Below are 15,561 nucleotides of genomic sequence, written 5' to 3'. Positions count from 1 at the left end.
TTCTCAGGAGAGGGTGTGTGCATGCTAAATAGCTTCAGTGGTGTCTGACTCTGTGTGACCCCATGGACTGTAGCCCACCAGGCTTCTCTGTCCTTGGGATTCTTCAGGCAAGAATACTGGCATGGGTTGCCATGCCCTCCTCCAGGAGAGCTTCTCGACCCAGGGATCCGACCTGTGTCTCTTTGCAGGTGGGTTCTTTACCACTAGTGCCACCTGGAAGATGGTAAAGCACAGCTTCTCCGGATTAGTAGATGCCAGGCACAGTTAAGGCATAGGCATTTCACAGAAAATAAGGATTTGATCCCTAGGCCAGAAAGATCCCCTGGAGAAGGAAATGGCAACCCCCTCCAGTATTCTTGCCTGGAGAATCTCATGGACGCAGGCTACATTCCAGAGGTTTGCAAAAGAGTCAGACATGACTTAGAGCCTAAACAACAACAGCAACACAGCGTGTGTTTTTATGCTGAATGTGGAAATGGCACACCCCCATGGCTCCAACCTTCACCCTCAGCTGGGTTCCTGGGTTCCGTCCTGAAATCAAACCTTGCCCTCCAGGGGGTAGGTCGGAAGATGTTTAGCATAAGGAAAAGACTTAAAAACACTGACATACTGGATTTACCAATACCTAGACCCACAGATGGGAGAAGGAAATGGCAACCCACTCCAGTGTTCTTGCCTGGAGAATCCCAGGGATGGGGAAGCCTGGTGGGCTGCACATAGAGTCGGACACGACTGAAGCGACTTAGCAGCAGCAGACCCGCAGATCACCCTACTGGGAAGCTCCAAGTGGACAATCTCTCTTGCACCCAAAGCTTCCAATTTTTTTTCTTTTTTTCTTTTTTTAGTATTTCATTGACAGTAGACCTAGGAAATGCCTCAGATTAAATACCTTTAACATGGAAGACAGAGAGACCAAAACAAACAGGATAAAGCAACCTGGGAGAAACAGATAATGTGCAGGGAGTTTTTAAAAATATATTTTGTTTTCAGAGAAGTAAGAAAGCATTCATGCATCCCTGAACTGAAGCAAAAACAGGATACCATCAGAAAACATTCCAAGATTTAGGAAGAGCTTCAGATACTAGAGATATGATAGTTGAATTTTTTTTTAAGTCCATAAAAGAGTTGGAAAATCAAGTTAAGGAAACAATTTAGAAATTAGAGCAAAAAGATAGATTGAAAACAGGAAAGAAAAAAAAAAAAAGAAAGGAAGTCCAGACCAGGAGAGACCAGGAGACCTAACATCAGAATAATTGGTATTCCAGAAGAAGAGAACAGAGAAAATGGAGAGGAGGAAACTATTTACAAAATACTCAAGAAATCCTGCAGAAACCAATTTCCAAAATGAAAGAGCCAAGAGCTTGTTATAATGGATAAAAATATACTCAAATCAAGGCATATTGCTAAAATTTCAGATCACTGAGACTTAAAAAAGAAAGATTCATGATTTTCAGGAGAGAAACAAAAAAAACATAATAAAAGAATAAAACAGAATTAGAACAGCTTCAGACTTCTCATAGCAGTACTGATGGCCCCATGCTTTCAGAAGTCCGAATGAAAATAATCTTCAAAATAGAATTCTATTCTCAGTGAAGGTATTAGCCACATACGATGTTTTGGCAGAAACATTTTCAAATTGCCAAGATCCCAATTCTTTTCCGTGTAGCCTTTCTCAGCAAGCTGCTGCTGCTGCCAAGTCGATTCAGTCATGTCCCACTCTGTGTGACCCCAGAGATGGCAGCCCACCAGGCTCCTCCGTCCATGGGATTTGCCAGGCAAGAGTACTGGAGTGGGTTGCCATTGCCTTCTCCGTCTCAGCCAGCTGCTGCTGCTGCTGCTAAGTTGCTTCAGTCGTGTCCAACTCTGTGCGACCCCATGGATGGCAGCCCACCAGGCTCCCCCATCCCCGGGATTCTCCAGGCAAGAACACTGGAGTGGGTTGCCATTTCCTTCTCCAATGCATGAAAGTGAAAAGTGAAAGTGAAGTCGTTCAGTTGTACCCGACTCTTAGCCACCCCATGGACTGTAGCCTACCAGGCTCCTCTGTCCATGGGATTTTCCAGGCAAGAGTTCTGGAGTGGGATGCCCGAGGCTAAATTCCACCAAAACGGAATGTAAATCACTAAACAGAAAGGTGTGTGTTCAGTAAATCAGAGATCTACTGAGTGACAGCTGTACCCCAGACTCAGCGGGCAACCAGTTCAACCAGTCCCAAGGGAGACCTGGAACTTAGAGCATAAAGACAGATATGTTTGGGGCATTATTACCAAGATCCCAGCTGAAGGAAGAGAATGCCCGCCCAGATACGCAGAGCCCCGATTCTTTTCTAGATCTTGTTTTGACTGGGTGTTGGTGGAGTCTCTGCCCTCCCAATGGTGCGTTGCAATTGTTTCAACTTCGCATGTGTTCAGATTTGACCCACTCCTAGAGATAGATCATGGAGCTGAAAAGCAAAAACAAATCAAAATAAAGTGAAAAAGGAAGTAGCCCTCTCCCTGTGAATGTATTTTTACCAGACTACGGTGCATGGCTTGCCCTACAGTCCTTGCAGACACCCTGATGTTACTTGCTCACTGCTCTGGAAGCAGCTCTTATAAATAACAGGAAATACTCTGTGATGCCTTGCTTGGTCCAGTTCATTTTCTCCCGGAAGACTTCATCTATTATCAGTAATACTGCTCTTCCCTTACAGTGGTTTGGGCTGGTTTGCTTCTTGGTTTTCCAAAATTAGACAAGACCTCCTTTATTGTATAGATCCTATATCCTATACAGATGGTAACACTGCCAAAATATATGAAAGAATACTTCACTCAAAAATCAGAAGAATATGTACATGAATAACTGAATCACTTTGCTGTATATCAGAAACTAACACAACCTGGTATATCAACTATACTTCAATTGAAAAAAAAAATAGGATAAGGCTTTCCCTGGTGAGGAGACTGACACTATCTTCACAGTAGAATTTTAAAGCTACTGGAAGTATTCTTATTTCTTAACCAATTTCTTTAAATCACATGCACATAATTGCTGCAAAATGGCCCAGTCATGTCCAGTGCTTTGCAACCCTTGGGACTATAGCCTACCGGCTCCTCCGTCCATGGGATTTTCCAGGCAAGAATACCAGAATCGGCTGCCATTTCCTCCTCCAGGGGATCTTCCTGACCCAGGGATTGAACGGAGTCTCGTGTGTCTCCCGCTTTGCAGGCAGATTCTTTACCTGCTGAGCCATCAGGGAAGTCCTATATTCATGATTCAATTTTCAATAAAGATTTTAAATTCAGGGTAAATGAAGGGATTTTAAATGGCATCTCAGAGTTGTCAGATGTTTGACTTGTAGATTTATTTCTCAATTAGGTCAACTTGTATCATTCCCATTTAATACTGGAAGCTGCCCCTCCTCACCCATCACCCCTTGCTTGCCTCCATCACCTGCGCCCACCTCCATCCTCAGGCTCTTCCAATTCCCTTTAGCCTGCTCTACTTTTTCTTTCTTTTTTTCATGGTACTTATTAGCTTCTTACATACTCCGGAATAATGAATCTCAGAATTTGGGGTTCCAAGATCTGTTTTATGCTCTTAAATATTATTGAACTTCAAAACACTCTTATGTGGGTTGTATCTATTGATATTTACTATATTTGAAGTTAATACTGAGAAGTTTTCAAAACCCAAGGATCACAAGCACACATTCTGTAATCTGTCAGACATCATGTAGATTCTGGAAAATACTGTACAGTCATGAAAAAAATGAGGATGCAGAGGTAAATATCATTTGGTATCGTTATGAAAACACTTCTGACCTTGAGGACCCCCTGAAAGGGCTTTAGGGGCCCCCGTAGTGCCAAGAACTCTGCTTTGAGAACTACTGTTTGGAACAATGCCCAGCACAGAGTTGTTGGTTGGTTTAGTTGCTAAGTCATGTCCTACTCTTTTCGACCCCATGGACTGTAGCCCACCAGGCTCCTCTGTCCATGGGATTTCCCAAGCAAGAATACTAAAATGGGTTGCCATTTCCTTCTCTGGAGGATCTTCCTGACCTGGGGATCAAACCTGCATCTCCTGCTTGGCAGACGGATTCTCTACCGCTGAGTCACCTGGGAAACCCCAACACAGAGTTGGCAGCACTCAAATATGTACCTAGTGTCTGTTACACAGAACACCCTCTGTTAGGTGCTCCTGGGGATACAAAAGTAGGAAAGACCTAATCCTTCTCCTTGAATCACATCTCTCAGATGCCTTCTGGGCTTCTGTTAGTAGAATATTTACATTCAATCTAATTCTGTTTCTCTAGAATCACTCTTCGGGCAGCAGTCCTGGGATTAGTCCAGCCAGCCTACACTGTTAACTAGTCTGGAGGACTATGACATATGCTGGTGTTCCTCACAGAGACTGGCTACTGTGTTAGAAATGGGGAAAGATGAGTCCATGGGGCTTCTGAGCAGAGCCAGAGAAAGCAGGAAGAAGAGGGATGCCTCCGCCCGAGAAGCATGTGACCTTGAGGGGGTCAGTTTTCAAATGAGTTTCTTCCTCTGCTCAGTGGGGCTCCTTGCCTAGAGGCTAGACCTTAGGTGATGCTTCCAGTGTTAATATTCTACGGTTCTACTTATGTCAACATTTCTGGATCCTAAGCACTTAGTTATCAGTTGTCTCTTTGATTAGTGTGTGAACCCAGCTGAGCCATGTGTGGAAATAAGCCTGCTTTGGAGATGTTTGATCTCCTGTCCAGAAAGCCCAGGGCCATTGGAGTCATTTAGTATAGTAAAGCAATCAAGTAAACATACGTGATCCCAACACATGATGTAACAAAGAAAACTAAGCCCATCCTACATTTCATCTGGAATCCAGTTTTGACTAAGACAGCTGATGACAATTTGAGTGTCAGTGACAAATTGTCAGTGATAATTTGGACTCCAATGAGAAGAGCAGATCTGATTAATTCCCATTAAGTTTATCTTTTTCATTCATTCATTCATTCAACAAATATTATCGAGCAGATATTATTTGTCATCTGGTATGTGAGATACTGAGAAAACCCTTATGAATAAAATGCACCTATAATGCATTTTATTTTAAATGCATTTAAAATGCACTTGAGAGCTCATTTCTTTTCCAAATAAATAATTGTCAACATGTAAATATCTGGAGAGTTCACATTAAGAATCCAAGTTTCCAGAATTCCAGGAAAGTGAGTTTGCCATTGCCTCCCAATTGCCTTCAGTCCTTAGGGTCATGTCCCTTCCCTGCCTGGTCCCTCTGGGCATTTGGGTCTGCCACCCTTGATGAACAGCTGAGAGGAAGTTAGGTTAATAAGTAACCATGTGTTAAAGACTCACTGGAACTGTTGCGAAGTGCTAAGAGGACATGCTTAGCACATTTTCTGTGAGTGCTGCACAACCAGGAAGGATAGGGAGGGAGGAAAAGAGAGAGGGAGGGAGAGATTCCAGCTCCCTCCGAGTCCCTGGTATAGGAGGGGGGCAGGGAGTTAATGTAGAAGTCCAGTGCCCTGTCTGTGGCATGTGCTCTGGTGCCCTGGTGGAGTCTTGAAGAAACAGTTCATTTCACCTAAGTTAGGAACTGGACCAGATTCCAAGCAGTGTTGACAGAGAATCAGCTGAAACAGGTGGGGAAACCAGGAGGGGTTGGGAGGCAGATTAAGCTGGGAGTTTGCCCTCTCTGTGTTAATTCTTCAAAGCACAGGACTCCAGTGTGTCTTGCCTCTGATAAACATATACCCACTGAAGGCAAGTATTATTATTTATTAACATCCACCTAGTTATATCCTCTTCAAGCCACTACTCCCTTTAAGACCTTCTCTGATGCTCCTCTCTCCGTGTGGAATGCTCTTTCCCCCACACCCTTCCATGGCCCAAACCTTCTTGTGATTCAGTTGTAGGCTTAAAAGTGACCCTCTTGAGGTGTGAAGAAAAGGGAACCCTCCTATGCTATTAGTGGGAATGTAAATTGGTGCAGTCACTATGGAAAAGGGTATGGACATTCTTCAAAAGTAAAAATAAAAATAGAGTTGCCATGTGATCCTGCAATTCCATTCCTGGGCATATGTCAGGACAGAACTGACTTGAGAAGATAAATACACTCTAATGTTCACTGCAGCGCTCTATACGATAGCCAAGACACAGAAGCAACCTAAATGCCCACAGACAGAGGAATGGGTAAAGAAAATGTAGTATATGTATACAGAGCCATAAAAAGGAATGAAATAATGCCATTTGCAGCAACATGGATGGACCTAGAGATTACATACTAAGTGAAGCAAGAAACAGAAGGCAAATTCCGTATCACTTATGTGCATGCATGCTCGGTCGCTTCAGTCATGTCCAACTCTTTCCAACCCTACTAACTGTAGCCTGTCAGGCTTCTCTGTCTATGAGGATTCCCCAGGCAAGAATACTGGCGTGGGTTGCCATGCCCTCCTCCAGGGGATCTTTCTGACCCAGGGATCGAATTTGCATCTCCCACTAGCGCCACCTGGGAAGCTCTATGGAGTAGAAACAGACTTACAGACAGAAATAGCCTGGTGGTTGCCAAAGCATGTGGAAGAGGGAGGGATTGGGAGTTTGAGATTAGCAGACGCAAACTACTATATATAGAATGGATAAACAACAAGGTCTTACTGTATGGCACAGGGAACTATATTCAATATCCTGTGATAAACCAGAATGGAAAAGAATATGAAAAAATATATATATATATAAAATCACTTTGCTGTATACCAGAAATTAACACAACATTGTAAATCAACTATACTTCAATAAAATAAATTTTAAAGAACATATACGCCCTGAACAAGTGTTATTATTTATTGTTGTTGTTCAGTCGTCTGACTCTTTTGCAACCCCATGGACTGTAGCCTGCCAATCTTCTCTGCCCATGGGATTTCCCAGCAAGAATACTGGAGTGGATTGCCATTTCCTTCTCCAGGGGATATTCCCAACCCAGTGATCAAACCTGCAACTCCTGTGTTGACTGGTGGATTCTTGACTGCTAAGCCACCAGAGTCAGTGGTTATTATTTATTAACACTCTCCTCGGGCCACTAGTCCCTTTAGGAACTTCTCTTATGCTGTGCGGAGATGGCAATGGCAACCCACTCCAGTACTCTTGCCTGGAAAATCCCATGGGCGGAGGAGCCTGGTAGGCTGCAGTCCATGGCGTCACTAAGAGTTGGACACGACTGAACGACTTCACTTTGACTTTTCACTTTCATGCATTGGAGAAGGAAATGGCAACCCACTCCAGTGTTCTTGCCTGGAGAATCCCAGGGACGGGGGAGCCTGGTGGGCTGCCGTCTTATGGGGTCGCACAGAGTCAGACATGACTGAAGCGACTTAGCAGCAGCAGCAGCTTATGCTGTGCTGTCTGCATGGAATATTCTTCCACCATATCTTTCCGTGGCTGACACCATCTTGTGATGCAGCTCTTGGCTTAAAAGTGACCCTCTCAGAAAAGCAGCTGTCTCTGGTCTCCCAGCAAAAAATTAGCCACCTTCTCTCCCTCGATCCCATCAGTCTGGTCTGATTCACTGAGTAGCATTTACCACCAGCTAACATTTCTATAGCTGATTTTCCCTCTTTCCTCACCAGAAAATAAGCCGTATGAGAGCAGAGACCTGGCCTGTCACCGTCACTGTCATATTCCCTGTGTTTACAACAATCCTGCCACTTAGGAGCCGCCTAACACTTGCTGAACGTGAATGAACTGTGTCTGAGGCATGATGGTGGCTGCACAGAGACAATTGAGAAATCCCAAATTACAGGCTGGAAAGAAAGAGAGGCACCAAGATGTCTAAGTCGGAGACCAGCTGACACCAGCTGAGATGGCCACAGAGTCATGGCGGTTGGACAAGGCGTCAGAAGCTTCCCTGCAAGTGCTGGGGGAGGTGGCTCTCCTCTCTGAGCCTTGGTTTCCTCATCCACAAAGTGGGGATGATAATAATGGTACCAGCCTCACATAGTTATTTTATTTTTTGTTTACACTGAGTTTATATTCAGCTTTTTAAATTTTATTTTTAATTGGAGTATAATTGCTTTACAATGGTGTATTGGTTTTTGCTGCACATCAAAGTGAGTCAGCTTTGTTGTTGTTGTTGATCAGTCGCTCGGTCGTGTCTGACTCTTTGTGACCCCATGGACTGCAGCACACCAGGCTTCCCCGTCCTTCACCATCTGCTGGAGATTGCTCAAACTCATGTCCATTGACTTGATGATGTCATCCAACCATCTCATCCTCTGTTGCCCCCTTCTCCTCCTGCCCTCAATCTTTCTCAGCATCAGGGTCTTTTCCAATATGGGCTTCCCTGGTGGCTCAGACGGTAAAGCATCTGCCTGCAATGCGGGAGACCCAGGTTCAATCACTGGGTCGGGAAGATTCCCCTGGAGAAGGAAATGGCAACCCACTCCAGTACTCTTGCCTGGAAAATCCCATAGACAGAGAGCCTGGTAGATTTTGGTCCATGGGGTCGCAAAGAGTCAGACACGACTGAGCGACTTCACTATAGTTCACATAGGGATGGGTGAACAAGAGATCCTTGTAATTCTACACCACTGAGAAATCAGAAGCATTTGTTCCTGTCACATATCTTAGCCAAAGCCGACTGGACAGAGACTGATTTCTCTGATTAGCGATTTGGGAAGAAGAACTGGACATGACTCAGCAACTTCCTTACTCTCTCTTCAAACCTGCTTGAGTCTGAGAGGGTCAAGCCATGCAGTAGGGAGCCTGTCCCTACTGGGGCAGCTTGTGGCTTTCCAGCTATGCCAGTGGCTTGGTGGTTGAGTCTGTCTAATTCAAGGGTGGAGGTTCCCAGAACTCCCTAGGTTTGGCTGCACACTCAAACCTAGTGTTTACCAGTAATAAAGGTTTTGATTTCTTCTCTATGTTTCTGTGAATCAGTTCCTGACTTGATAGGGAAGAGTTTCCCTGGTGGCTTAGACAGTAAAAAATCTACCTGCAATGTAGGAGACCCAGGTTCGATCTCCTGGTCGGGAAGACCTCCTGGAGAAGGGAATGGCTATCCACTCCAGTATTCTTGCCTGGAGAATTCCATGGACAGAGGAACCTGGAGGGCTACAGTCCATGCGGTCACAAAGAGTAGGACACAACTGAAGCGACTGACACTTTCACAATTTATTGAGCCCTATGGGCTTCCCTGGTGGCTCAGCTGGTAAAGAGTCTGCCTGCAATGTGGTAGACCTGGGTTCAGTCCCTGGGTTGGGAAGATCCCCTGGAGGAGGGAACAGCTACTCACTCCAGTATTCTGGCCTGGAGAATTCCATGGACTGTGTAGTCCATGAGGTTGCAAAAAGTGGGACACAACTGAGCGAATTTCACTTTCACTTTCATCAAACCTCAGAAGCCTTTGTACGTGATTCCAAATCTCAGAGATAAAATAGATTTCCCCCTCCCGTGACCCACCGCTTCTGGCTGCCTTTCTTTGTGGCACTTGCCATTTTGTATGTTAACATCAATAATACACAGGAATTGTAACCTTACGTTTGTGTGTCTGTGAGCATGAAGAGAGCAAAGTTACAGGGAGTTCTCGATGATAAGCAGTATGTTAAGTCCCACAGTGGGGATGGGGAGGATGCCCGCCTTGTGGAAAGTTATTTCCACTTCACCTTCTCACTAGTCCCAACTTGTTTTCCCTCTTCATCTGTTTTCTTTATCTCTACCTCCTTTCCTCTTCCCTATCAAACTCTGGATGTAAGCAGAGTTGATAGGTTAATGAATTTTTTATTCATTCAATCATTACTTATTAAGCATTTCAGTATGCCAGGATTTATGCCAGGCTGGTCAAAAGAAAGGGTTCGAGATATCACTTTTTTTACTGTGGTATTTAAAAAAAACTTTTAAAATTGAAGTATAGTTGATTTACAACGTTTCAGGTGTGCAGCAAAGTGATTCAGTGATATATATATAAGTAATATACAATATATACACTATCTATAATATAATGTATATAATATATACAATACAATATAGTATATAATATACAATATATTAATAATATTATATTGTGTTGGAGAAGGAAATGGCAACACACTCCAGTACTCTTGCTTGGGAAATCCCACGGACAGAGGGCCTGGGCCATAGTCAATGGGGTCACAAAGAGTTGAATATGACTTAGCAACTAAACAGCAGCATTATATTGTATATTATATTATAAAATATGTGCATGTGCATGCTAAGTCACTTCAGTCATGTCCAACTGTTTGTGACCCTGTGGACTGTAGCCCACCAGGCTCCTCTGTCCATGGGATTCTCCAGCCAAGAATACTGGAGTGGGTTGCTATGCCCTCCTCCAGGGGATCTTCCCAACCCAGGGATCAAACCTGTGTCTCCTGCTTCTCCTGCATTGGCAGGCAGGTTCTTTACCACTAGAGCCACCTGGGAAGCCCTATTATAAAATATATACTATATATAATATATATAACATATATAACATAATAATAATTTGTACATAATACATTATGATTATACATTATATTATGCAATATATACAATATGTATATGCTATATGTAACATTGTATATTATTTATATACTATATATATTATATGTATTCTTTTTTAGATTATTTTCCATTATAAGTTATTATAAGATATTGAATATAGTTCCCTGTGCTATGCAGTTAGTCCTTGTTATTAATCTATTTCATTCTCCTTTTCTTTCCCATCACTTCTCCTTCAATGTCAAGCTTTGAATATTGTCCAAAGATAATGTTTTATTAAAGCTGGCATCATTTTAAATAACTTCAGCTTAACAGATTTTAATCAAAATGCTCAAATTTCTGATTCTCCATCTCTGATCTTTTTACGCATTGGTGCTGAGGTAGAACAACATTTACTTATTTTGTTAGGGTGAGTAATGTAAGCTGCTGTAAAAGATACACACACACCCCCACACAAAAACCTAAGTAAAGCTCAGTGCCTCAATACAATTAAGTTTCATTTCTGCTCACATTGCATTCTTTTGCAGCTCTCCTCAGTTGATGACTTGGGCATCCAGGCTCCTTTTTCCTCCTTTGAGGCTACTCTCTTTAGCTCATGGTCTCCACTGCTGCTGTGGAGGGGCAACAGGATCGACTGGGATATTTTCAGAGGCCAGCCTTGAAACTTTTACCCACATTCCATTGACCAGAATGTTGTCATATGTCCCCATCCTAACAGCAGAAGAGGTTGAGATCAGTTTCTAGGTTCCCAGGATGAAGACACAGTGCAGCAACTGTCTTTGCCACAAAAATATTAACTCATATTCTCTCTCCCCCATCTCCCTGGTATCTTCCACTATTCCCACCCTCCTTTCCTTTCAGGAATACAGCTATTTCAGTGGAAAAGTGAAGAGAAAGAAGAGTCCAGACTAAGCTTTTCAACTTCAAAAGACTTGTGAAACATATAGCTTGAGAAAAAAATCTCTGTGACTTAAAAGCCTGGTCTTTTTAATTCCCTAATTCTAAATCCTGAATGACTCAGTAATGAAATCTATACCCTGCAAAATCTAGAGGCTTTTTCCAGAATTGGATTCAGCCAGGACTAGTCTCTTGCCCTAACCCAGGAGAGGCAAATGTGTTAAGGGTTGAGAAGAGAGAGGCTAACCCTGAGGAGATCAGAGCAGGAGCCTCATGTGGCTCTCTGAGGATCCCTGCCTCCTCCCTCCTCCTGGATGGAGTCCTGGGGAAGAGACAGGGAGAAGCAGCTCTGGGTCACTGTGGTATCTGATAGGAGAGGAGGTCTGTGTCTTGTCTCCTTTGCAGGGTTCCCCTTCAGCAAAGGTGGGGGCTTCTCTAGTGGCTCAGCAGCAAAGAACCTCCCTGTAATGCAGGAGACTGGGTTCGATCCCTAGGTTGGGAACATCCCCTGGAGAAATGGCAACGCATTCCAGTATTTTTGCTGGAATGAGGAGCCTAGTGGGCTGCAGTCCATAGGGTTGCAAGAGCTGGACATGACTTATCAACTAAACAACAACAACAATCTCCAGCAAGGGTGTGAGAGGTAGGGATGCCTCCTCCATGTTTATACAGCAGGGACTCGAGACAGCCTCTGGGAGATTCCCAAGGCCCCGGAGCAGTGTGGGAACAGCTGAGGTTTTCCATTGCCCTTCACAGAGATGTGAAGCTGACAAGACAGAGCCTTGCCTGGAGAGGCCCTGGGTAAACTGCTCTTTCTGTGGATCAACCACGGAGGACCAGGCAGGGCAGCTCAGCGGAGGCCAGCCGGCATGGTATCCATAGGCAGACAAGGACCTGGAAGAAGATACCTGAGCAGATGCCAGAGACAGTGAAGACCCAATGTCTTGATTGACCAACAGAGGTCTAGGAGTTTATACCCTGGGCAAATGCAGGCTTAAGATAGTTGCCTTCTGTTTCAGAAAACAAAAAAATGTTATACTTTAAAACACCCTAAAAAGTCCTCAAAGACAAGCTGAGGCATGGAAGGGGGGGGTGGGCTTGGAGTAGGGGAAATGGGAGTTCCTTTGTCAGTAACCATTCAGTACAACCTTGAACTTGTCGTTTCACCTGTCTGGGTCTCAGTTTTCTCATCTGTAAAATGAGATGTAATACTACCTGCTTCACAGACTTGTTGTGAGGATTAAATGCAAAAAAAAAAAAAGCCCTGGTTCAGGGCCTGGCACACATTAGGGGCTCAGTGAATATCTGAACCTTTCCTGTCTTTCCCATCTGAGGTTATTTCCAGTTTCAAAACATGATGATTCTTTGTGGGAAAGATGCATACAGGAGGCTATGTATACCAGGGCCTGGAAAATAAAATAAAATGCCTTCCCTACTCTGTAAGGAAACAATAAAAACCGAGGACAAGGCACAAAATGGACAACGAAAAGCCAACTTGAGAGGAAGGCGGAGGGTAAGGGACAGAGTTAGGGCGGCGACGGCACTAAATGAAAACAACCATTCAATACCCTGCTATCATCCTTCATCACGCTGCAGAAATAGAAACCAGACAAACACACTATGTGAAGGGCAAAGGGGTTGGCAAGGTTCTGGCCTATAGGAAAAACCCAGGTTCAATAATGCCATGAGCAGCAGGAGGTAGGGAAGTGAGGTCAAAGTCAACAGTGGGGTTTGTGTCTGGAAGGCTGGTATTATAGTCCTAATGAGGCTTAAACATCACACGTTCCTCCTGCGATGAACTTGGTTTCTCATTAGGCTCCGTATCTGCTCCAGGATCAGCCAGCCACATGGCAGGAGTGGTTTCCCCTTCATCCGGCTGATGAATTATCAAGGGTATTCTCTACCTTTCTTTTTTGGGAAAGGAAAGTTTTGGAGTAGAAAACGTTCTCTTCTATTTATATCTACTCTTTTCCCTCTGATTAAAGAGATGATACAGTTTGGGGATGGACTTCAGTTCTCTATTTAGAAAGTGCACGGTTAAGACAGCATTTCTAAGAGCCTCTGCTCCGCTCTGGGTCTTCATCTGGTCTTCAGGGGGATGTGAGATGTAGGGCTGTGGTTCTGAATATTTTCAAGGTTGTTGGAATAGCCACATGTTTTGTGTCAAGCTGTATGCTTGGAGCTAGGGATACACAGAAATCAAGGAGAGGATTAAGAAAGCACTCGTGTTCTCAAAGAGCCTATAAATACAGAGATTTGTGACATCAGCTCCTCTGATGGTGGTTAGGAACCAGGGTACAGGGTTAACAATAACTGGTATTTGAATTATGATCTGTTATCTCCTATGGGCTCACAATGGCCCTGTGGCTGGGTGCTCCTGCACCTACTTACTTCTCCCAGTCTCAGTTTGAAGACCACTGAATCTAGCTCTGGCCCTCTGACCTCCAGCCCAGCACTATTACCCCCTTATCAAAGTTTTCTCCTGGTGAACACTAATGAACATTTCCTAAGCCCTTGCAGGCACCCAGGAATGTGCTCACTTTTTGATCAGAAACCACATCATGGGAAACTCCTCATTTTGAAAGACCCAGATCAAACAACATTATAGGGTAAGCTTGTTCTGTTTCCCTGAGGCAGGGGGAGTTACATCTTCCTATAGGCTCCTAGAGCTGTTGGCACATTTACTAACCATATTAATAAGGATAATAGGAGTAATAATAGCAGTAAAAAGGTCTAAGTTACTGTTTATTGAGTGTGTCTATGAGCCAGGTGTCATGCTAAGTGCTTTACATGCATTATTTAAGCTCAAAAGAACCCCAGGGGGAGATACTATTATTATCCTCAGTTTACAGATTGTATCAGTGAGGAGTTGAGTTTGCACGCAGAAACCTGTCCATAGTGCTTTAAGTGAATGGAAACTTATTTTGCTCAAATAACAATGGGCTAGGGCTGCTATAGTGACACCATGGTACCATTCTTAGCATGTAGTTTTTGGTTTTTGTTACTGTGGACACCAGAGGGCTGTCATTTTGCCAGTCTGTGTTCCAGGAGGGAGGAAGGATAAATGACAAAAAAGGAAAAGGTGAAGGGCAAAGAGCCTTTCCCTCCTGTGGTTTTTATTAGTCCAGAAGGTATACTTCTTCCCTGTCTACATCTCTCTGACCAGAACTGTGTCAGGTGGCCACATTTACCTGCCAGGGAGCCTGAGAATTCTCTCTCCCTCTCTTTTTTTTTTCTGGCCTGCACTGGGTCTTTGTTGCTTCGCAATGGGCTTTCTCTCTAGTAGCAACAAACGTGGGACTACTCTTTATTGTAGTGGTTGGGCTTCTCATTGCAGGGGTTTCTCTTGTTTCAGAGCCCGGGCTCTAGGTGTTGGGCTTCAGTGGTTGCAGCATGTGGGCTCATTAGCTGTGGCTTGAGGGCTCTAGAGCTCTGGCTCAGTAGCTGTAGTATACAGGCTTAGTTGCTCCACAGCATGTGGGATCTTTCCGGACTGGGGATTGAACCTGTGTCTCCTGCACCAGAAGGTGGATTCTTAACCACTAAACCACCAGGGAAGCCCTTTTTTCTCTTTCTTTTAAGCTAGGCAGATTTCTGGCCTGAACAAAATTAAGGTTTTGCTAGTAAAGAATAAGAGGAGAATGAATACTGGGTTGCTACCTATGCTTGTCACATAAATGAAAAAACTGGGCCTTAGAGATGCTAAGGATCTTTTTTGTCCAAGATCAGATAGATGGCCATGTCAGATTCAAACCCATGTCTGAGGCCAGAGTCCGTGATCTTGACCACTATGAGAGGTTACTTCCTCAACGTGATGCATTGCAATTGTCTTTTTATTTGTTCATCCCTTCTTCCCTGGACTGTGAGCTACTTATTTGTTTTGGTATCCCAGACTCCTGCCCATAGTTTGTTGAATAGATAAATGAATAAGTGTTAGGACTTCAATAGTTTATGCAGCTCAAAATTCTTCCTAGGGAAATATTTAAAAAATTTCCTTTTTCTGTGTAATGGTTTGTAGCCACCTGTTCACCAACAGGTAGCTGCAGATGTGTATGAAAGTAATGATCCTGGTCTTTGTGCCGCCATGGGTGCATTTGGCCACTATTTATAGGCTTCTGTTCTCTCCCTCCCTAAATGCTTAATGTGTGTTTACAGAGCAGGGTCCAATTTCTCTTTATTCTGCCTGGTCATTCAA

Source organism: Budorcas taxicolor, chromosome 5 (genome assembly GCF_023091745.1).
Source record: "Budorcas taxicolor isolate Tak-1 chromosome 5, Takin1.1, whole genome shotgun sequence".
NCBI lineage: Eukaryota > Metazoa > Chordata > Mammalia > Artiodactyla > Bovidae > Budorcas > Budorcas taxicolor.
This window is presented reverse-complemented; position numbering follows the sequence as displayed.